The 24,505-nt window shown below is 43.4% G+C and overlaps 5 non-coding genes across 5 annotated transcripts; 3 read left to right on the top strand and 2 right to left on the bottom strand.

The window, feature by feature from the left end:
- Positions 1 to 4,111: 4,111 nt before the first annotated feature.
- Positions 4,112 to 4,183, bottom strand: trnac-gca (transfer RNA cysteine (anticodon GCA)). Its single transcript has one exon. It is a non-coding gene; the product is annotated as a tRNA-Cys (tRNA).
- A 2,747-nt stretch (positions 4,184 to 6,930) lies between these two features.
- Positions 6,931 to 7,003, bottom strand: trnak-cuu (transfer RNA lysine (anticodon CUU)). The gene has a single exon. It is a non-coding gene; the product is annotated as a tRNA-Lys (tRNA).
- Positions 7,004 to 10,940: 3,937 nt separating this feature from the next.
- trnat-ugu (transfer RNA threonine (anticodon UGU)) lies at positions 10,941 to 11,013 on the top strand. The gene has a single exon. It is a non-coding gene; the product is annotated as a tRNA-Thr (tRNA).
- Positions 11,014 to 11,920: 907 nt separating this feature from the next.
- On the top strand, positions 11,921 to 11,994 carry trnan-guu (transfer RNA asparagine (anticodon GUU)). The gene has a single exon. It is a non-coding gene; the product is annotated as a tRNA-Asn (tRNA).
- Positions 11,995 to 21,297: 9,303 nt separating this feature from the next.
- On the top strand, positions 21,298 to 21,379 carry trnal-uag (transfer RNA leucine (anticodon UAG)). The gene has a single exon. It is a non-coding gene; the product is annotated as a tRNA-Leu (tRNA).
- Positions 21,380 to 24,505: the final 3,126 nt, after the last annotated feature.

Raw genomic sequence — 24,505 nt, 5'->3', positions numbered from 1 at the left:
TCAGCAAGGTACTCTGGGCTTACATTTTCTGGTTAATGTTTCAGCCATTCATGACTGAGATATGGAGATATTTCTTCACTCCAAGGCTTGTGAATCTTTGGAATTATTTGACTTATTATTGTCACATGTATTAGCATACAATAAAAAGCATTGTTTCTTGCGCGCTGTACAGACAAAGCATACCGTTCATAGAGAAGGAAACGAGAGAGTGCAGAGTGTAGTGTTACAGTCATAGCCGGGATGCTAGAAATTGAATTGAAGCATTGTGAGAGAGTTTAAAAGAGTTAGAATGAAGTTTTAGAAGCATAGAACGAGAGTAAAAGATAGAGTTAGAAGGTATGCTGGGCACAGCTTCCAAGAGTTCGCCTCGCTCGGACGCCATCTTGCATCAATTCTGTAGCGGCACAGAGGTCTGTGAATCTTCAGTTGATGAAGACTTTGAAGGTTGAGGTGGAGAGTTGTTGGAATCTAAGTGAATGAAGGGCTGTTGGTATAAGCTGGGAAATTGGGATTGAGGCTGTGGATCTGCCTTGATTCAGTCATGGAGGAGGCTCAATGGTTCATGTGACCCAATTCTACTCCATTGATGCTGTTCATTGGAAAAACCAGATACGGCATCAATAGGTTCTGCTGGTACCATTGATGAGCTCAGGGCAGTAATGATGTGGAGTTTCCGGCGCTGGACTGGGGTAGGCACAGTAAATAATCTCACAGCACCAGGTTAAAGTCCAACAGGTTTATTTGGTAGCACAAGCTTTCGGAGCACGCCCCCTCATCACGTGAGTCACCTGATTCGGACAGTGCTCCGAAAGTTCGTGCTACCAAATAAACCTGTTGGACTTTAACCTGGTGCTGTGAGAGAACTGACTGGGCAGTGATAGTAGTTGAAGCGAGTGATCGAATCTCATCACCGCTATATGTCCAGTTCCTTAACTTTATGAAATACCTTTGTTATCACACAAATTCCAATGGAACGCAATTGCAAATTATTGTTTGCAATTGATGGGTTTGTGGAACCAGTTTCCTTGAATCATTGCATCGCAATGTTTCTGTGGTGTAGTGGTTGTCACATTCGCCTTACACACGAAAGATCCCTGGTTTGATCGCGGCAGAAATACTTTCATCATAAACAGAAAAGGTTGGAAGGTCGAAAGAGACATGACAGCATCTGTGGAGAGAGGAAAGAGCCAAACTTTCAAGTCTGGATGACCCTTCGTCAGAGCTCCGGACTCGAAACGATGGCTCTATTCTCTCTCGACAGCTGCTGTCAGACCTGCTAAGATTTTCCAGCATTTTTCTATTTTTGTTTCAGGTTCCATCATCCGCAGTATTTTGCCTTCACAAAAAAAAACAAAAGCTTATAATTTCAGAGGGATTCGACTACTGGAATTATTTGCGCGTTTGTCACTAAACATGAACTGACCGACTGAGTATTGCCAGTATTTTCTGATTGTAAAGTGAGGAATCACTGAGCGAAAGGGAAAAAAAAAAGGATTTTTGTGATAGGGCACAAAGCAGGATGGATTACATGACACCATGAATGGTGGAAAAGACAACATCGAGGAAGTGATGGTGGAGCCTGGGTGGTCTAGTGGTTCAGAGTCAATGTTTCCATAGCTATGGCCCGGAAGTGATGATAAACTGTTAACTAAACAGAGCACTTTGCTCAGCACGGACTGAATTTCTGGAGATGAAAGTACCTGAACAAAAAGGAAGAAGGCATAATTTGCTTCAGTTGGTCATAAGATGTTAGAATGACTGTGTGACAATGTCAGTAGCGAAAGTGACTTGAAATGAAGCGGTGGAGACAGAGATGGTTATCAAAGAATTTCAAATCTCTAATATTAGCTTTCCTGGCATGCCGTGGTCAGGTTTCATTGCCATGTTCCACGTTGGAGTACCAGGCAAGTAGCGAATAACTTCTTATTTAACTCTTCATTAAACGAAAGCACGCCTCACAGTGTCTGTTAAGGGAGAAACAAGATCAATCTTCAGCTGTATGAATTGTATTAGAGCCGGAAAAATCAGAGATGTAACAATAACAAACTCTGAAGAAGAATGACACGGCAGACATTTATCACAAAAACAACTGACACACATGTCAAATTCTTCCTCTTTCAAGTCTCATCGATTGACTCCTTGTTCTCCACCTCGGATATTTCCACTTCCATCAAATATCACCCACCTGAAAATTCAATCTCTTCTTCGCTCCACTGATGATGATACACGAACTCCACGCTGGGCGCAGGAATTGGCTCCATAGCTCATTGGTTGCATCAGTTGGACAGTTTAAAGTTTATTTATTAGTGCCACAATTAAGCTTACTTTAACACCGCAATGAAGTTTCTGTGACAATTACGTCATCGGCAGAACCGGCACCTTCTCGGTTAATTGACAGCTAATTTAGCATGGCCAATGGACCTAACCATCACATCTTTCACTCTGTGGGAATAAGAAGGGGCACCCGCAGGAAACCCACGCAACACGGGGAAAGCATGCAGACTCTGCACAGACAGTAACCAATGCCGGGAATTGAAACCGGGCCCCTGGCGCTGTGAGGCATCAGTGCCACCATGTTGCCCAGAAAGATCTTATCTTGTTCATAAACGGAGAAAGAGCAGACAATGTTTGTAAAGATGACCTAGTTCTTTTTTAATTGATTAGAAATGGGTGTCGCTGCCGGCCAGCATTTATTGCCCATCCTGGTTGCCCTGGGACAGTTAGGATCAAACACTTTGCTGCAGCTCTGGAGTCAGTGTAGGCCAGGCCGGATAAGGGACGGCAGGTTTCTTTCCCTAAAGCACATTACCGAACTCAATGTTTGTTTTTCCGACAATCGACAATGGTTTCATGGTCATCAGTAGATTCTTAATTCCAGATAGTTTTTATTGAAAAACAATTCTACAACGTGCCGTGGCAGGATTCAAAAGCGGGGCCCCATAAAATTGGATGAGTTTCTGGATAAATAATCTCGCGATAAAATCACCAGGCCATCGTCTTTCCTAATATAAGCGTTTGTCTTGAGAGATTTGGGTGTGTTTGTACAAGGAACGCAGGAAGATAGCATGGTAGTGCAGCAAACAATAGGAAGGGAATCGCATTTTGGTTTTTATTGCCAACAGATTGCTGTATAAGAATAAAAACACCAATTTACATTTATACAGGGTTTTGTTGGGAGCAAGTGTGAAATATTCGGTGCAGTTCTGATATCCACAATGCTTTTTATTTTAGAAGAAGGCTATCCTTCCAATGGAGACGGTCCACTGGGTAGGTTCCTGTGATGAGAGAGTTCTCCTGGGATGAGAGGCTGTGTAAATTGGGCTGAAATTCCCTGGAGTTTAGAAGACTGAGAGACAATTTTATTGAACCTACAGAATACTGAGAGATTGTTTCCCAGTCTCAGATGAGGACTCATCGGAGAACTGACACACAAACACATCCAGCCAAGGCTCTAGTTCTTAACTTTAATTGCATTTTTGAAATGAATATATATTATACCATGTGATATGGATGATATGAATATTCATTAAATAAATAATGTTGACAACACCTGACAACAGTCGAGCGGCAACACTTGAGAAATATTTTTATTGTTGCCTCTGTTCACAAGCCGGAACTGCGCGACAGTGAATGCTTATGGGGAAAATGAAAGTACAACCACCGCCTCTGGATGGTACTGAGCCACCAAACATTTGCTTAAAGTCGAACGCAATAACGAATTCCGCAATTAAGACGAAGACACACTATATTAGGGTGTCAGCAAGTGCTGTTATATATCCAACCCCAATTCTCTTTTTTAAAAACATAGTCGAGAACTGCAACATGACCACATCGTTTACAATACTATGCAAACCCCTTTGACTACTTTACCCCCCACAGTGTTGCAGCGATTTAGGGGTTTCCCGCTTCTCCCAACATGGGAAAGGGCCGTTTGATAGAGCAGAAAGGGACAAACTGTTTCTATTGACGATTGTCAGTAACAAAAAATTGGGACTGAAGGTAATTTATGAAAGACCGAATTGTATTTATGCGACGCCTTTCCCGGTTGGTGGACGTCACAATGCGCTTTGCAGCCAAAGAAAGACAACCACAATTGAAACAAAGACAAGGAAGGGGGCACTCGGATTTGAACCGAGGGCCGTTTAATCTGCAGTCAAATGCTCTACCACTGAGCTACACCCCCTCAGCTGTGGACTGATGCTCGGGATCCAGCATAGTCTTATTAAGTGGTGGAGGGGGTTCCAGTGGTCAGACTGCATCACGCTTTGTCTCAGAGTTACTGGTTTCTGAGTGAAGTCGGAGAGCTCAGCGTTTAAGTTAGCGAGATGTTTTCTTGTGATTTGGCTGAGATTTGGATCCAGGACTAGGAGATGTTTGTGTCAATCTAACCGATAATATCAACCCCATTTGTCATGCAGATTTGAACTTGTATCCCCATCTCTATTGGCAGCGCTTTGCAGCCTACCACTGTCCTTCACAATCTGTGTTTGTTCTTGAACTGTTGCCCATGTGACATTTCCAATTCGGACACAAATAAAGATCTAACTCCACTGCTTCTGACAGAGCTGTTTTCGATCAGGAAACAACTCAGGTCTCTTACATGGATTATCAAAAACTTTAAATCTTAGCATATTGAAGCCGATCAATGACCCTGAAAGCGCCAAATCCGAAGCACTGGACCACGAGGATTTCATTCTCCTGGTTCTCCCATAGACTGAATACAGGAATTCCACAGTACCAATTATTCACAGTCGCATTCTCCTTCCAGTCTTGTACACGTTGTTCAGCTTTGAAAGTATTCATCTTTTCACATTAGCTTCCAGTGTGATGAAGGCAGATCAGTGATGAGCTGAAGTTTTTCAACAGATTTACCACAATAAGGTTTATAACAAACATTACTCTTTGAATGTGGTGAGCTACAGTGAAATTTAATGCAGTAGAAGGTAAGTCACTCATTCTGATAGTTGGTACCAGCAATTGCAATGTCAATATGATGTCGAGATACCGGCGTTGGACTGGGGTGGGCACAATAAGAAGTCTCACAGCATCATGTTAAAGTCCAACACGTTCATTTGCTTCGATAATAAAATCAATTTGCTTTATTTGATCAGCGCCCCGAAAGCTCCTGAATCCAAATAGACCTGGTGTTGTAAGACTTCCTAATGTAAATATGAATTGTTGTGGGTAATGGACAGGATTGTGGAATGGGGCAGATTTTTCCTTCTTCCTGTTCAACCTGCCACAAGTATCTCTCCCGTTTTCGACCAGGAAGCATCATCCACTCTCCTTAATTCATGTGTTGCACGAGAGCAATGAATCATCATTCCCTACCCGCGAATCGAACCCAAACCGTGGCAGTGAAAGCAGCGAATTCTAGCGACGAAACCAACACGGAAATTGAAGTGACCTGAGCATTATTGAGCAATTGTGGGCGTGTGTGTGCGTGTGTGATTTGGGAGAAAGGTCACGTGCTCTCAGGTAATCCCTGATGAATGAAGCCACCGACCTCGTTATCGCTGAGCTTTTTGTGTTCTTGAGCAATCGTCCTCTGGAGCTGATGCAATGAGGCCAGGAGAGTAACTCACTGCATCGTCCGCAATGTGATTGCGGTGCGGTTTGCTGAAAGCTGTTAATTTTATAAAAATAATCTTTTTGCGAATTGCAAATGAAATGCCCTTCAGTACCCGGTAAGAATTCGCACAACACCAAGTTAAAGTGCAACAGGTTTGTTTGAAATCACGAGCTTTCGGAGCACAGCTTCATCACTCACGCTGAGGATTCACCACATTTTTCTGTCTTTGAATGAAAGCAATAGATATCGCGTCAATTCCCCGGTATCCTGAGTGTACGACACTGATTTCCACAGTACACTGCTTTAAATGTTTGCTTTCAATGTGAAATTAAGTAGTTTGATTCCATGTGAAGCATTTAAACTTACACTCTTCCGGGAAGATGGTGACATAGTGGTAAAATCAGTGGAGTATGAATCCCGTGGCCCAGTCTCACAGGTCACGATCCCACCGCAGTCTAGAACTGAAACGGAATTGAAAGCTAGTCTCCGTAATGAAGCTTTGTTTTCTGATTGTCATGAAAACACATCTTGCAGAAGGAAATCTGCCATCCTTCTCCTTTCTGGCCTCCATGGGACTCCAGAGGAAAGGCAATGTGATTGACTCTTAACTGCCCTCTGAAATGGCCCAAAATACCCAGTTCAGAGGGAAATAGGGATGGAAAACAAATGCTGGCATTGACAACAAAATATATATTGCATTAGCAGCATTTTATGAAATGATTAATTCTCATTTTGTTTCATTTCATGTGAAACAGGGTGATATATTCCAGTGTCTTATTATTTCAAACCTCAACCTTTCAACAGTTCAAACAGGTAAGATTCAGTCAGAGAAAAGTGAACCACTGTGATCCAAACCTAGGTTTTGTAGTTGCTCCGTATCCCACCTCAAAACAGAAAATGTTGGAAGGACTCATCGGCTTCAAGAGCTTCTGTGGAGAGGGAAAGAGAGTGAATGATTCAGGTTGCTGACCTTTGACCCTAACTGGAAAAAAGTAGTGATTTAATGATTTTCAAACAAGTACAGAGTCAAGGAAAATAGAGAGGGAGAGGAGGAAAGAACAAACGGTATTTTGATCGGATGGATCGTGATTGAATTACAATGGAGATGATTATTGTTCCCACTGACAATCTCGCAGATCTGGGTTTGAATCTCATAATAAATGAGAACAAAACCTCGCTCGGAGTTCAGCACTAAACTCCCCGCCTCCCAGTGAACCGGAGGCAGTTTTCAGTCACAAACCCACAACTGTGAGATAAACAACGCAGAAAGCAGAAAGACTCAGTTTAAGCGGTGACACTTCTGGAGGAACGGAGATCGTGAATTCACCCAGGAATGAGGCAAAGTTTGAAACCAATGTCGCCCAACGTGGGGCTCGAACCCACGACCTTGAGTTTAAGAGTCTCATGCTCTACCGACTGAGCTAGCCGGGCACATGCATTCAAATCATTTCCATAACCTAAAATGCATGGAGACAACTATGGATTTTTCATCTGGTGTGTCAGCTTGTTCTGATTTCAAAGTTTACAATGAATCCACCGACAGAATCCCCAAAGTTCCTATCCACTCCTCTCAATCATTAATTACATTATTCACATCTTCCAATTCTTAGCTTCACCTCTCCCAAATATTCCAAACTCCTCTTACATCATTCACCTTATTATTCTTTGTTCTTAATAATTTAGCCAGGGGTGGGGGGAACTCAACATTTACACTGTTAAACTGTTTCCCAGTTTCCGACTTTTCAGTAAGATCAACTCTGATAATTCTAAACTCCAGAGCGAACAGACTCATCCCACTGATTCTCTCCTCCCAGGAGAAACGGAGAAATCAATCCAGTGAACCTCGGTTACACACAGACAGCTAAATAATGGACAGAGCAAGGAGCAAAAGATGTCAACGTAACAAAAACATAGACAGAGAGTCTGAGGGAGATATATAGAGACAATGAAAACCAGAAATAGCGAGTGCGGTACACATCCACAACCCACGAATGAATAACAATAGACACACAGCCAGCTGTCTCAACCAACAAACATGGGGTCCTCTAAACTGGTGACCAGAGATAAAGTGAATGGCCACAAGCATATTAACCTTTTAATGTATTGATTTTCTTGTGTGAGTGTTGTGTTGATAGATTGCCTGCACTGTGTGATCAGGTTCTCAAACCAAATCCCACCTAAACCAATCCCAACGTTTGCACTGCAAATACATTTATAAAACCTATGACTTGTCCAATACGAAACAACAGCTGATTGAGGGATCTAGCCCGACTTGTGAACCCGAGATCGCTCACACGTTTGTGGTTGTTTACTCCCCAGGCCCGAGTAATACCCCTCGTCCAACGAGCCGCTGCTGAGGATGTTGTTCAATAAAAATATTTCCATTGACATCCAAAGCTGCTCAGACTTCTGCAGTGAAAGGTGAAAATGCTGGAAAAATTCAGAAAGCCAGACAGCTTGTGTGCACAGGAAAACACATCTTATATTTTAGCACCATAACCTTTCATTGGGAAGAACTGGGAATTTCTAGAAATGTAAGAAGTTTTAAACAAGTGTTATCCAGCAGCATAACAAGAGGGTTGGAGGCCTCTTGCGGGTGTAAATCAGGAGAGATTAAATGAGGGAAACAAAGAATTTTAAAGTAATTAAACCACAGAATGGGGCCATTCCTCAGTCCCTTACAGGACGCAGTTGTGGTGAGGATGAAGGGGAACCTGTGGATGTAATGTACGTAGATTACATTGGAGCCACAGTGATGAGTTGGTGGGTTTTGAAAATTGAAATTTACACTTAGGAACATAGAATTAGGAGCAGAAGTGGGCAAATTCACCCCTTCGAGCCTGAACCGTCATGCAATCAGTTCATGATTGATCTCTCCCTGTTCTCAAATCGACCTCCCTACCTGTTCCAATATCCCCTCATCCCTTGACTTATCAGGAATATATCTGTCTCTTTCTTGAAGTCATTTAATGATTCAGACTCAACCGTGCTATGGGGCAATGCATTCCACAAATTCATGACCCTCAGTGAGAAGCAGTTCCTCCTCATCTCAGTTTTAAATCTACCACCTCTCAACCTATACATTTGACATGGTGTTCCCGATTGCGCATAAGAAAAAAGATTTTACTTTCTTCAATCCTATTTAGAATTTTATATACCACGATCACTTCAGCATATTGTGGGACTATTTCACCTCACTGTCGATTTCATGTCCCAGCAAGCACAATTGGTGTTGTCATTCGCTGAAGCAGTCACTTATGTTCCACCCAAACTGGGCACATTAAGGGATATATGGTAAGTCATTTTGAAAAACACAGTTCACCCGTGACCCTGGGAGTCCAGTGGGTTGTATTCAGTACTCCCCAGTGTTGTTTGTTTTCAATTCCCGCTCAGGAAACGATCATTTATAGGTCTCAGCAAACTATTAAAAAATAACCTGATTGACTATCTGATCGAAAGCAGATCTACTAATATGAGCCGAGTGAGTTTTGCAAGTCTACATCACAGCTGGAAATGTCACATGTGCAACAGTCAAGAACAAACACAGTAGCAGAAAGATAGTGATAGTCTGCAAAGCGCTGACAATTGAGATGGTGATGGAAGGTAACATTTGGATGGTAAAAAGGTCAGATTTTGGCGTTCACACTGAATTATTCACCTTTCCCCTCACTCTGCGACGAAAATATTTGGAAAAGGTTCTCTCTCGTTTCAAACAGTCGAAAGTGGAATTAATAACTGTACGTGGAATGTTTGTTGTATGTTGTCACTGATTGAATGTATCACTGGGATGGAAACAGAAGGTGCCATATTGCAACAGAGACTTGCTTGTGGTGAATGTAGTCTGGCCTGGCGCGAAAAATAAAGCAATACATGCAGTGTGTGTAAAGCAAGTTGTAAAACAGGCGAAAAGCAGCTGGTCTGGTGGTCAGAGTTTGACACTTTCACTGCTGTTTGGATTGGTGGTCAGGTAATGGACATTTGTTGCTCTCATCCGAACCGTAAAAACAAAAGTCAGTTATTGCCTTGTGGAACATATAAAACACAATCTCGCCTCATGTCCTGAAGTGAAGACTGAGCAAATTCAACAGGAGGTTTTTTCTTGTCATTTCTGGCAGGATAGTGGGAACCAGACAAGGTTAAGGGCAGTTTAAATGATGCTGGTCCTTCACTGCAGCTCATTCTGTTTCTGACTGGATGTGATTCCTGCTTGTTACAGAGTTCAGGATCAATTGATTCAGTAAAGGAGCAGGCTCAAGCCGACTGATGGACTGTCGCAGCTCCATTGCTGCTAATTTCAATAACGATACAAGTAAAGGACACAGCTGCTTACGTGGTAACGTAGCCGAGTAATCTAAGCCAGTGGCTGAAGGTCCAGTCTCTACGGAGTTGTTGTGTTCGACTGCAGCCACTGCCAGAATGGGTTTGAGTTTTGGTCCCTGCAGTTGAAGTCCAGCATTTCAGATTGAATGCAAGAGTTTGTGCCGTGTCGTTTTTGGCATGAAGAAAGAGGAGCGACAGAGCAATGTAAACAGGTGTTGAGGTAAAGGAACGAGTGTGGAAGGACTGGAGCAAATTATCGTGGATTCTGGAATCGGAAACAAAAAGAGAAAATGCTGGAAAATCTCACCAGGTCTGGCAGCATCTGTAAGGAGTGAAGAAAGCTGACATTTCGAGACCAGATGACACTTTGTCAAAGCTGGGAGGAGTGGAGCTGCTCCGATGGAGAATACAAACGGGAACACCGGTTGAATGGCTGTCTGTCGAAATAAACAGCAGGATTGCAAACATTGAGACTGCAGTCCCGGCCCAGGGGATGGATTGGGATTTTCTAACTGAGGTTCAAATCCTATCATGTGCGCTTCCCGTCATTCCTCATTGTGACTTTTTTTTAATTGAAAGTTATTGGAAATGAAGCAATGGGTGCAGAGATGATCAACTCACTCCATATTTGTCACATCAGCGTCACTGAGGGTCCAGTGATCAGCGTCGGCGCCGTGACGCGGTTTCAATTCCCAGTCTCGGAGTGAATAAAGTTTTGTTCATTTCTTCATTCAATAAAAACAGCGTCCGTGAAGGGAACAACAAGCTAAATCTTCCAGCTGGATGAACTTGTATCAGAGCTGGAAAAATCAGAGATGTAACATTAACGATAAACTCTGAAGAAGAACCACATGTCACACACAACATACATGTCAAGTACATACACAATACACATGTCAAATCATGTCACTTTCAACTTCTGTCTTTTAACTTCCGGCTCTCCACCTCAGACATTTCCACATTCATCAAAAATCTCCGTCCTCAAACCCCATCCTGGTCCTCAATCCACGGATAATGCTGCACTTAGTGGCAGCGCCTTGCAGCGTTTGGCTCCATAGCTCAGTGGTTAGAGCACTGGTCTTGTAAACCAGGGGTCGCGAGTTCAATTCTCGCTGGAGCCTACGGGCAAAGTTTAGCTGATAGAAGCTGTAGGAAAAGGGAAGGGAGTCTAAAAGTCAAACAAGAGATAAGTCGAGGTTCAGATCGGGTGTGGCTTTGGAAAGCGAAAAGATATGTCCTTCGAGGCTGAGTGAATTGGGCTGAAAGTCTCTGGAGTTTGGAGGAATGAGAGGCGATTTCATTAAACCTACACAAGTCTGATTGGGTTTGACAGGGTGGAGGCTGAGAGATTTCTTCTGCTTCTCGGGAAATCTAACCCACGGCAGTACAGTCTCAGGAAAATGGGCTGATCATTTCGGCCTAAGATAAGGCGAAATTACTTCACTGAAATGGTTGTGAATCTTTGAAATTCCCTATGCCAGACAGTTATGGAAGCTCCATCATCGAATACATTTAAGGTTGGGATAGACAGGTTTCTGGCCTCTCGGGGAATTCAGGGATATGGGGAGCTGGTGAAAAACTGAGTTGTACCCCAAGATCAGCCATAAGAAGCTATTTTATTCAAATAACCAAGAACTTTAAGGAAACAAGTAAAACATGTTAATTAAGGTACTGCCCTTCATTGACTGGAAAGTGCTTTGTGACGTCCGCTGTTCGGGATAGGTTCTATATAAATGCAAATATTTCATGATCTTCAATCCTCGTCCTCTGTTACTGAGCCCAGTCAGTGGGAACAGTCTGTCCCTCCCTGCTCGATCAAACGGCCGTTTTCCATGTTAGAAGGGATGAACCATTACACCACAACAACACTGTGGGGTAAAATAAGAAAATATACATGTTTAGATTTGTAAACGATGCCATCATTTGGTCTTTCTGTGTCAGGTTTGGTGAAAATTGAATTGGCGTCTAACTTGCAGCCAACACGCTGTCACCCTGATTTAGGATGCCATGTAAGCTTCATTTTCGTCAGTGTCTGTGGCGCAATTGGTTAGCGCGTTCGGCTGTTAACCGAAAAGTTGATGGTTCGAGACCATCTAGGGACGGGGCTTTCACTTTTTTTTCTCTCCATCTGCTTTCATTGTCTCTCGGTTTTTGAGTGTCACTGAGTCCTTGGGCAACACTAAAAAAAAACTTATCGTGTGTTTCTGCCTCTACTGTTAGCCGACGTTAGTTTATTGAACATTTATCTCCAACATCTTATTTGTAACAATTTATATATTTCAAATATTATTAAACTTAATAACTGAACTCGAAACTTTAACCCATGTTTTATCTTGGGTTTCCATTTTCCTGCACACTCCCCTTCTTTCTCAGATTTCTCAGGAATCCGTCTGTCGCAACCTGAAATGTGTTCAATAAGGAAAATACACAGCAAGTCGGCAAAGATCAGTGGAATGAGGACTGAGTTAAACTTTCACCAGAATGCTGTTTTTATAATTGCAAAGTCCTGAGATTTAGAGCAGATAGTGCACATGGAAAAGGGCTGTTTGATAGAGCAGATAGGGACACACTGTTTCCACTGACGAGGGTCAGTAACCAAAGGATTGGGATTAAAGATAATTAATGAAAGACCGACTTGTATTTATGTCGCGCCTTTCCCGGTTGCTGGACGTCACAACGCGCTGTGCAGCCAATGGAAGACAGTTCCAATTGAAAAAAAAGGATCAGCTCGACAAGGAAGAGTGCATTCGGATTTGAACAGAGGACCTCTTGATCTGCAGTCAAATGCGCTACCGCTGAGCTACACCCCCTCAGTCGCAAGCTGGTTCACGGGATCCAGCATATTCTTATTAAGTGTGGAGGGGGATCGAGTGGTCAGACTGCATCCCGCTTTGTCTCAGAGTTACTGGTTTCTGAGTGAAGTCGGAGAGCTTCGTGTTTAAGTTAGCGAGATATTTTCTTGTGATTTGGCTGAGATTTGGATCCAGGTCGAGGAGATATTTGTGTCAACCAAATCGATAAAATCTACCCCATTGTCATACAGATTTGTATCCCCGTCTCTATTGGCAGCGCTTTGCAGCCTATCACGGCCGTTCACTATCTGTGTTTATTCTTAAACTGTTGCCCGTGTGACATTTCCAATTCAGACACAGAATTATAGATCTAACTGCACTGCTTCTGACAGAGCTGTTTTCGATCAGGAAGCAATTCAGGTTTGTTGAACGGATTATGAAAAACTTTAAATCTTAGCATATCGAAGCCGATCTATGACTCTGAAAGCGCCGAATCCTAACCACTGGACCACCAGAATTTCATCTTCCTGATTCTCCCAGAAACTGAGTACAGGAATATGCACAGTGCCAATTACTCACGGTTGCACTCACCTTCCAATCTTGTGCACGTTGTTCAGCTTTGAAGTTGTTCATATTTTCACATTAGCTTCCAGTGTGATGAAAGCGGAGCTGTGATAAGCTGAATCGTTTCAACAGATTTACTACAATAAGGTTTATAACAAACATTACTCTTTGAATGTGGTGAGCTACAGTGAAATTTAATGCAGCAGAAGGTAGCTCACTCATTTTGACAGGGGGTGCCAGCAATTGCAATGTAAATATGATGTCGAGATACGGACGTTGGACTGGGATGGGCACAATAAGAAGACTCACAACATCATGTTATAGTCCAACTCGTTCAATTGCTCCGATAATAAAATAAATTTGCTTCATTTTATTAGCGCCCCAAAAGCTCTTGATTCCAAATCGATCCGGTGTTGTGAGACTTCTTAATGTAAATATTAATTGTTGTGGGTAATTGACAGGATTGTGGATTGGGGCAGATTTTTCCTCCCTGCTGTTCAACCTGCCACAAGTATCGCTCCCGTTTTGGATCAGGAAGTAATACCCACTCTCCTTAATTCATGTGTTACACGAGAGCAATGAATCATCATTCCCTGACCGGGAATTGAACCCAGACGATGGCACTGAAGGCGGCGAATTCTAACGACTAGACCAACAAGGAAATTGAGGTGGCCGGAGCATTATTGAGCAAGTGTGCGTGCGTGGGTGTGTGCGTGCATGCATGTGTGCGTGTGGTTTCGGAGAAAGGTATCGTGCTCTCGGTCAATCGCTGATGAATGAAGCCGTCGACCTCTTTATCGCTGAGCTTTTTGTGTTCTTGAGCAATCGTCCTCTGGAGCTGATGCAATGAGGCCAGGAGAGTAACCCACTGCACCGTTTGCAATGTGATTGCGGTGCGATTTGCTGAAAGCTGTTAATTTTATAAAAATCATCTTTTTGCGAATTGTAAATCAAATGCCCTTCAGTGCCCGGTAAGAATTCTCACCAGCTAAAAGTGCAACAGATTTATTTGGAATCTCTAGCATTCGGAGCGCAGCTCCTTCATCACTCACACTGAGCATTCACCACATTTTTCTGTCTTTGAATGAACGCAATCGATATCTCATCAATTCCCCGGTATCCTGAGTCTCTGACACTGATTTCCACAGTACACTGCTTTAAATCTTATTTTTTCAATGTGAAATTAAGCGGTTTGTTCCATGTGAAGGATTTACACTTATACCCTTCGGGGATGATGGTGACGTAGTGGTAAAATCAGTGGAGTATGAATCCTGTGGCCCAGGCTCACAGGTCCCGATCCCACCACAATCTAGAACTGAAACGGAAGTGAAAGCTCGTCTCAGTAATGAAGCTTGTTTTCTGATTGTCATGAAAACTCATCTGGACCTTTTGCAGAAGGAAATCTGCCATCCTTCCCCTTTCTGGTATCCATTGGACTCCAAACCCAAGGCAATGTGATTGACTCTTAACTGCCCTCTGAAATGGCCCAGCAAAATACTCAGTTCAGTGGGAAATAGGGGTGAATAACAAATGCTGGCATTGACAATGAAATATATATTGCATTCGCAGCATTTTATGAAATGATTAATTCTCATTTTGTTTCATTTCATGTCAAATAGGGTGACATATTCTGGTGTCTCATTATTTAAAACGGCAGCCCTTTAACTGTTCAAACAGGTAAGATTCAGTCAGAGAAAAGTGATCCACTGTGATCCCAAACAAGGTATTGTAGTTGCTGCAAATCCCACCTCAAAACAGAAAATGTTAGAAGCACGCATCAGCTTCAACAGCTTCTGTGGAGAGGGAAAGAGAGTGAATGATTCAGGTTGCTGATCTTTGACCCTAACTGGAAGAAATTGGTGATTTAATGATTTACAAACACGCACAGAATCAAGGAAAATAGAAAGGGAGAGGAGGAAAGGACAGACGGTCTTTTGATAGGATGGAAGGCTGGAGTGATTGAATTACAATGGAGATGATTATTGTTCCCACTGACACAATCGCGCCGATCTGGTTTTGAATCTCACAATAAATGAGAACAAAACCTCTCGCTGAGTTAAGCGCTAAACTCTCCGCCTTCCAGTGAACAGGAGGCAGTTTTCAGTCACAAACCCACAACTGTGAGATAAACAACGTCGAAAGGAGAAAGACTCAGTTTGAGCGGTGACACTTCTGGAGGAACGAAGATCGGGAATTCACCCAAGAATGGGGAAAATGACGCCCAACGTGAGGCTCGAACCCACAGTCCTGTCATTAAGAGTCATATGCTCTACCGACTGAGCTCGCCAAGCACATGGATCAGGTTGGTTTCCATAACCTAAAATGTATGGAGACAAAAATTGTTTTTCCAACTGGTGTCGATGCTTGCTCTGGTTTCAAAGTTTACAATGAATCGACCTACAGAATCCTCAAGGTTCCTATCCCTTCCTCTCAATCATCAATTACATCATTCACATCTTGCAATGCTCAGCTTCACCTCTCCCAAACATTCCAAAATCCTCTTAAACAATTCACCTTTTTTTTTGTTCATAATAAACTAGCCAGGGTTGGGGGGAACAGCCTCTCAGCATGTACACTGTCAAACTGTTTCCCAGTTTCAGACTTTTCAATAAGATCACCTCTGATTATTCTAAACTCCAGAGCGAACAGACTCATCCCACTGAATCTCTGCTACCAGGAGAAACGCAGAAATCAATTCCGTGAAGCTCGGATGCACAGAGACAGCGAATGAATGAAGACAGCAAGGATCAAAATCGGTCAACGTAATAAAAACACAGTCAGAGACACTGACAGATTCTGAGGGAGATACATAGAGACAATGAAAAACAGGAATAGCGAGTGTGGTACACATCCACAACTCATGAATGAATAACAATATACACACAGCCAGCTGCCTGAACCAACAAACATGGGGTCCTTTAAACTGGTGACCAGAGATCAAGTGAGTGGCCACAAGTATATTCACCTTTTAATGTCTTGATTTAATTGTGTGAGTGTTGTGTTGATAGATTGCCTGCACTGTGTGCTCAGGTTCTCAAACCATATCCCACGTAAACCAATCCCACCGCTTGCACTGCAAATACATTTACAAAACCTTTGAATTGTCCAATACGAAACGACAGCTGAATGAGAGCTCTCGCTCGGCCTTTGAACCCGGGATATCTCGCAAGTTGATGATGTTAACATCCTCAGCCCGAATCATACCCTTCGGCTGGGGAAGTTGTGCAATGAAAATATTTCCATTGCCATTCAAAGCTGCACAGATTTCTGCAGTGAAAGGTGAAAATGCTGGAAAAACTCAGGAAGTCAGACAGCTTGTGTACATAGGAAAACAAATCTCATATTTTAGCTCCATAATCTTTGATTACTACGGGGCATGGTAAGAAATGTAGGAAGTTTTAAACAAGTGTTATCCAGCAGCATAACAAGAGGGGAGAACTCTGGCCGGGTGTAAATCAGGAGAGCTTAACTGAGGGAAACAAAGAATTTTAAAGTAATTACACCACAGAATGGGGCCATTCCCAAGTCCTTTACAGGACGCAGTTGTGTTGTGGATGAAAGGGAACCTGTGGATGTAATGTACGTAGATTACATTGGAGCCACAGTGATGAGTTGGTGGGTTTTGAAAATTGAAAGTTACACTTAGGAAATAGAATTAGGAGCAGAACTGGGCAAATTCAGTGCTTCGAGCCTGAACCATCATGCAATCAGTTCATGACTGGTCTCAAATCCACCTCCCTATCTGTTCCAATATCCCCTCATCCCTTTTATTATTAGGAATATATCTGTCCCCTCCTTGAAAACACTTAAAGATTCAGACTCCACCGCGCTATGGGGAAATGCATTCCACAAATTCACGACCCTCTGCGAGAAGTAGTTCCTCCTCATCTCAGTTTTAAATCGACCGCCTCTCAACCTATATATTTGACCTGTTGTTCTCCATTGCCCCATGAGAAGAAACATTTCGTCAACGTTCAATCTATCAATTCTTTTTAGATTTTATATACCCCGATCACTTCAGCATGTTGTGGGACTATTTTACCTCACTTTCGATTTCATGTCCCAGCGAACTCATTCGATGTTATCATTAGCTGAAGCAGTCCATGTTCCATCCAAACTGGACATATTAAGAGGTGTATGGTAAGTCAATTTGAAAAACACATTTCACCCGTGACCTTGGATGTCCAGTGGGTTGTGTTCAGCACGACCCCAGTGTTGTTTGGTTTCAATTCCCGCTCAGGAAACGATTATATTTTGCTCTCGGCAAACTATTAAAAATAAAAGCAGATCTCCTAAAATCAACCGAGTGAGGTTTGCATGTCTACATCACAGCTGGAAAGGTCACATTTGCAACAGGTCAAGAACAAATATAGTAGCAGAAAGACAGTGATAGGCTGCAAAGCGCTGACGATAGAGATGGTGATGTAAGCTAACATGTGGATGGTAAATCGGTCAGATTTTAGCGTTCACACTGAATTATTAAACCTTTCCCTCACTCTGCAACGACAATATTTGAAAAGGTTTCTGTCCAGTTTTGAACCGTCGGAAGCGAAAGTAATAACTGTGCGTGGAATGTCTGTTGTCTCTTGTAATGGACACAATACATCACTGTGGTGCATACAGAAGGTGCCATTTTGCGGTAGAGACTTGCTTGTGGTGAATGTGATCTGGCGCGAAAATTAAAATAACAAAAGCAGCGTGGATAAGGAAAAACTGTAAAATAGGCTGGTCAGACTCGTCAAGAATAACGAGGTGTTTCTGCTGTTGCACGGGGTTAGTTGAGACCACATGTTGAATATTCTCTGCAGATGTGACAGTCAATTTTAAAAAGGGACGTGCTTGCATTGGAAACGGTAAAGAGAAGATTCACCAGATTGCTCCCTGGGGTGAGGGAGTTGTCCTGTGATGATATTCTCTGGAGTTTAGAAGAATAAGAGGCGATCTCAGTAAACCTACACAGCTCTGATTAGGTTTGATGGGATGGAGGCTGGGAGATAGTTTTTTTTTCTGTTGGTCGGGGAATCTAACCCACTGTGGCACAGATAAGGGGCTGATCATTTCGGGCTAAGATAAGGAGAAATTACTTTACTCAAAGGGCTGAGAATCTTTGGCATTCTCTGTACCTGACAGTTATGTACGCCCCATCATCGAGCACATTTAAGGTTGGATAAACAGGTTTCTGGTCTCTTGGGGAATTCAGCGATAAGGGGAGATGGTGGAAAAACTGAGTTGTAGCCCAAGATCAATCAAGATGGTATTGAATTGCGGAACAGTCCCGATGGACTGAGTGGTCTGTTTCTTCTCCTATTATTCATGTTATAATAAAAGCAGAAAGTGCTGTAAGTTCTCAACAGGGCTTGCAACAAATGTGGAGCAAGATATAGAATTAAGTTTCCGAGTCCAATATGACTCTTTGCAAACCAGTAACTGATTGCGAGTTACAGCAATTAGCACAGCATCGAGAATGGGAATTGAATTGGATCCAGGCAGTGAAACGCTGAATTTAAACTGCCGCAGGATTTCTGTTGGAAAATTGTTCAGGAAAGTTGCTGCAACTGAAAGGGAGGAGGTTTGAGAGCATCCTGCGCCAAATAGACCCCCTCTATTACTGTTTCAACTTATGTTCCCAATATTGATATACTTTGTGTCCTTCTGCATCAGGGAAATACTGTCCAAACTTTGCCAGTCTTGCTGATATTCACTAAGTTGTCATACAAATCGATCGATGAATATTCATTTCAATTAAAACGAGGTATATTAGATCATGCTGCTGTATATTTCCAACCTATTAGAAATCTGGGACTCACAGTAACTGATAGAAATTGATGCTGTAGTTGTAGATATAGAACTGGAACGCACCATCACACCGAGTGAATCCACTGTCTGTTTAAATGTTGATCAGTGAAAATTTCAATCATCCACTGCTGTGTAACACACGGCCACTGAGTCAATATGCAATAGCCAGTCAAAAAAAGCCTGTATCAGTCAATCTTTCTCGCAACTTTCAAACATGTTGTTATTCTCTGTACCATTTGCCGTTGAGGTATATGAATAAGTGAACGCAGTTTGTGATGGTAAAAAATGTGTTCACCCCTTCTGGGAACTGAATCACATTGGTGCACAGAGGAACACATACAGACACAGAGAGTCACAGAGGGCTGACGAGACACAAACATCCTTAGATCAAGGATGTCACCAACTGGGTTCAGTTTTCTTCCATTTCTGGCTGGGGTTCTGATGAATTCTAGCTGATGAACAGAAATGAAGGAATGCGAAGTGAAGTAGGAAAAACAGATGGGAATATTTGAAAGATTTTGATTCCATTGAAAGAATAATTAATTCTAAAGGAATGAATGCTGAGCAGTGCATTGGGTGAGATTCAAATCTCTGTGAGTAAACAATAATTTCAAATGCCGCTTGGCCATCGCTGCAACCGGTGTCAATGTGTCCATTGAATCATTGAATAGTGACAGCAACAAAAGTGAACATTCTGTTCCAGAAGGTCACGCTGCACCTTTCATCCCTGCTTTTTCTTCCTTACAAAATGCCATTTGCTGAAAAGACAAACGAGCTGCACTTTTTGGCAGTGGTGGGATTTGAACCCACAGAAATTCAGATATTGAAGCTTAACTATAGTAATTAAGACCATGCGGGGCTCCACTAACAATCGAAGGTAACTATTGCTCGGAGTAATACCGGCAACGGGTTAGAATATAATTGAGATTTTGGATGGAACATTTCGCCCCTCAAGCCCCTCACAATATTTTGGAATCATAGCCAAGCTGTTGTTTTCCATCTGTTACATTTCCGACTTTTCCAGCTTTGATGAAAGATCCAGCTGCAAGATTAGCTTTGTTTCTCACTCCACAGACGCTGCCAGGTCTGGTTTCATTCAATGAGGGATTGCATTTCACGGTGTCAGTTCACACAGCAATACAACCGAATTACTCTCTGGCTGGGAACTCAATCCTGTCCACAGTGATGAAAGTGCCGAATCCAAACCACTGGTCCAGCAGGGAAGCTGACAGTGACTTTCCCAATCAGCGGATCATCGTCATTTTAGCCATTATCTTCCTCCTCTTCCGTCACACAATCGACAGGTTCCTCATTTTAAAAAAAAAATACGCTGTTTATTTCCACATTTGTCACCTGCCATCGAGTCCATGGTCGTGAAAACGATGACTTTGCACCATTGGAACACCCGAGTTCCGCCATCACCAGCTCAATGCTCCTTGTCCATCAGTCCTTGTGTCAAATAATCCATCCTCCTTTGTTTTCTGTGCCGATCCTTACCGTCTGTCCTTTTTAAGGAGTGACCCCTGACTTCACAATGAGAAAATGCATGGGAAACCCATCAGACTAATTAAAATGTGCAAATATATGAATAAAATAACTTTTCCCTCAGTCTGCAATGAAAATGATTTGGAAAAGAAAATCTGCCCAGTTTCATACCGTGGGAGGCGGACGCGATAACTGTCGTAGAATTATTCCTGTAATTGGCAGAACACTTCTCTGGTGTTGAAACGGAAGGTGCCATTTTGCAGGAGAAGTTTGTGGTGCAAGTGGTCTGGCGTGGAAATTGAAATAACAAAAGGATCGTGGGCAAAGCAAATTGCAAAACACGCTGCACGTTGGTCTGGTGGTTAGAATTTGAAACTTTCACTGCTGTTTTGACTGCAGGTCAGGAAATGAAGATTTATTGCTCTCCTCCAAGCCGTGAAAACAAATATCAGTTATTTCCCGGCAGAACGCACAAATCTCAGTTTCGCCTTGTGTCCTGTCCTTTCTCAAGTGAAGACCCTGAGCAAATTCAACAGGAAGCCATATTGTCCTTTCTGGGAGACAGACGAGGTTAAGGACAGTTTAAATGGAGCCGGCCCTTCGCTGCAGCTCATTGTGTTTCTGACTGGAGATGATTTTTGTTTGCTACACATTTCAGGATCATCTGATTCGGTTACGATTTCGTCATGGCCCATCCCAACTCCACGGGTTTTGATATATTTCAGTATTAATGCAATGGAACGACATGATTAGCACACCTTCCTGTGTGGTAGCGTGGCCGAGCGGTCTAAGGCGCTGGATTTAGGCTCCAGTCTCTCTCGAGGCGTGGGTTCGAATCCCACCGCTGCCAGAGTTGATGCAAGTTTTTGTCCTTGGAGCTGAAGTCCAACAGCTCGGGTTGAACGTCGGAATCTGTGCGGTGTCGTTTTTGACAGACGCCCTTGTGAGAACAGGATATTGCGCTTGACTCATCGATCGACAGTTCCGACACGCCACAGCAAAAACACGCACCGACCTCCTCAGAAGACAAGTACGGGACACGGCCGTCAGAGTGCCCTTCCTCCTCCATTACGTCCCCAGAGTGCAGAAGCCAAGACATCTTCGGAGTGGAGAAGCTATGACATCTTCTTCGGAGCCGTCAGCGTACAATCGATGAAGACGAATATCACGCGAAGGCGTTCTCCACGCCCCCTACTTGCCTTCAAAAAACAGAGCAACCTTAAACAGACCATTGTTCGCAGAAAACTACCCAGCCTTCAAGAGAACAGCGACCACGACACCACACAACCCTGCCACGGCAACCTCTGCAAGATGTGTTGGATCATCGACCCGGATGCCACCATCACACGTGAGAACAGAATCCACCAGCTGGACGATACATACACATGCAACTCGGCCAACGTTGTCTACCTCATACGCTGCAGGAAAGGATATCCTGAAGCATGGAACATCGCCGAGACCATGCAGACGCTACGACAACGGATGAATGGACACCGCTCGACAATCACCCGGTAAGAGTATTCCCTTCCTGTCGGGGAACACTTAAGCAGTCAAGGGCATTCAACCACCGATCTTCGGGTAAGCGGTCTCCAAGGCGGCCTTCAAGACGCACGACAACGCAGAATCGCTGAGCAGAAACTGACAGCCAAATTCCATACATGAGAACGGCCTCAACCGGGACCTTGCGTTCATGTCACACGACTTGTAACCCCCACCATTTGACCTGGTCTTGCAATACCCTACCAACTGGCCTGGCGTGAGCCAATTCACACTGCTTTAACCTTTCATTGTCCCCCTCTCCACTCGCATTGTCTGTACCTGTAAAGACTTGATTCGCTGTTAAGACACGCATTCCAACCATTATCTTGCAATTGAGTCTGTGTCTTTCTATGCCCTGTTTCTAAACCCAACTCTCCACTCACCTGATGAAGGAGCAGTACTCCGAAAGCTCGTGCGACCACGTCAACTGATTGGACTTTAACCTAGTGTTTCTACACCCTCTATATTCTTCAAGGATCCATTTGATTCCAGCTGCCGGTGTATGACATTTATCTCATTCTTCTTCTTGATCAGGGCCTCAATATCGCCAGTTATCCAGCATTCCCTCGTTCTACCAGCCTTGCCCTTCACGCTAAGAGGAATGTGCTTGTCCTGATACCTGGTTAACAGACTGTTGAAAGCCTCCCACTTACCAGACGCCTCTTTGCCTGCCAGCAAATTCCCCACTTAACTTTTGAAAGTTCCTGTCTGATAACATTAATATTGGCCTTGCCCCAATTTAGAATTTTAACTTTTGGGCCAGACCTATTGTTCTCCATAGCTATCTTAAAACTAATGGAATTATGGTCACTCGTCCCAAAGTGACCCCTAACTCTCCTTGTGTCACCTGCTCTTCCTTTTTTCCCAAGAGGAGATCAAGTTTCTCCCCCTCTTTCGTCGGAACATTCATATGCTGAATGAGATGTTCCTCCTGAATAAACTCGAAATGAAGGCAACATCGCCAAATTTGCAGATGACTCAAAAATAGGCGGGACAGTAAGTTGCAAGGAGGAAATAAGAAACTTACTAATGAAAAAAGTAGGTTAGGAGAGTGGGTGAAAATGTGGCAGCTGGAGTTTAAGGTGAATAAGTGTGAAATCATGCATTTTGATCAGAAAAATGGGAAGACGACTTACTATCTAAATGGAGAGAGACTTTGGGATACTCCGGTGCAGAGGGATCTGGGCGTCTTCGTTCATGAGTCACAGGAATCTGCCATGCTGACAGCAGACAAATAAAGCGAGAGGAATGTTGGCAGTTGTAGCTAAAGGCATAGAATATAAAGACAAGGAAGTATTGCTGCAACTACACAAGGTATTGGTGAGGCCGCGCCTGAAGTATTGTACGCAGTTTTGTTCCGCTTATTTGAGGAAAGATGTCGTGGCATTGGAGGCAGTTCAGAGGAGGTTCACAAGATTGATTCCAGAGATGAAGTGTTTGTCGCATGCAGAGAGATTGAACAGTTTCGGCCTATACTCTCTGGAATTGAGAAGAATGAGGGGAGATCAAATTGAGGTGTACAAGATGATAAAAGGCATGGATAAGGTAGACGTGGAACGAATGCTTCGGCTGTTGGGGCATTCTAAGACGAGATGTCATGGACTTAGGATGAGGGGTAGCAAATTTAAACTGAGTTGAGGAGGAACTACTTCTCCCAAAGGGTTTTGAACCTGTGGACTTCGCTAACCCAAAGTGCAGTGGATGCTGGGACAGTGAGTAAATTTAAGGAGGAATGAGACAGATGTTTAATTGGTTGAAGGGTTCTGGGGAGAAGGCAGGAAAATGCGGATGAGGACCATATCCTCCATGATTGAATGGCGGAGTGGATTCGATGGGCCGAATGGCCTAATTCTGCTCCGATATCTTGTGACCTCTTATGGCAGGGAGCAGACGGTGATGGTTGTGACAGGTTTTCAGAGTGGAAGAGTATGTCTCCTGAGGGCCCCAAGGGATCAGTGTTCTTGCATCTGCGGTTTGCATGAGTGATTTCGATTTGAATGTTCGAGGCTTGAGCAATAAATTAGCGTTTGATACAAACATTTGCGAGGTGGTAGATAGGGCGCAGGTAATCTTGGTTCACAGAAGGATATCGATGACCTGGTCAGATAGGCTGGTCTATTGCCAATGGAATTCGATCCGGATCAGTGTGAGGTGATGTGCTCCGGCAGGGCAAACAAGGCAAGGGAATATATGATAAACGCAGGACCCTGGGAATCTCAGAGGGGCATTGGTGAGCATGTATAGCGGTCCCTGAATGTCGCACGACAGGTGGATAAAACGGGTAATTGAATGAAAGAGGTCAAACTATTTGTGTGTCCTCATTTGGAGCTGGTGGCGATGTTCCTGGATCGATGTTGTAATGGTGAGCACTCTGGACTCTGAATCCGTTGATCCGAGCTTAAATCTCGATGGAACCTTGCCTTCCTTTACCGAAGCC

The sequence above is a fragment of the Mustelus asterias genome, unplaced genomic scaffold (assembly GCF_964213995.1).
Source record: "Mustelus asterias unplaced genomic scaffold, sMusAst1.hap1.1 HAP1_SCAFFOLD_107, whole genome shotgun sequence".
NCBI lineage: Eukaryota > Metazoa > Chordata > Chondrichthyes > Carcharhiniformes > Triakidae > Mustelus > Mustelus asterias.
The sequence above is the reverse complement of the archived record's forward strand: the minus strand, read 5'-3'. Positions and strand labels throughout refer to the sequence as shown.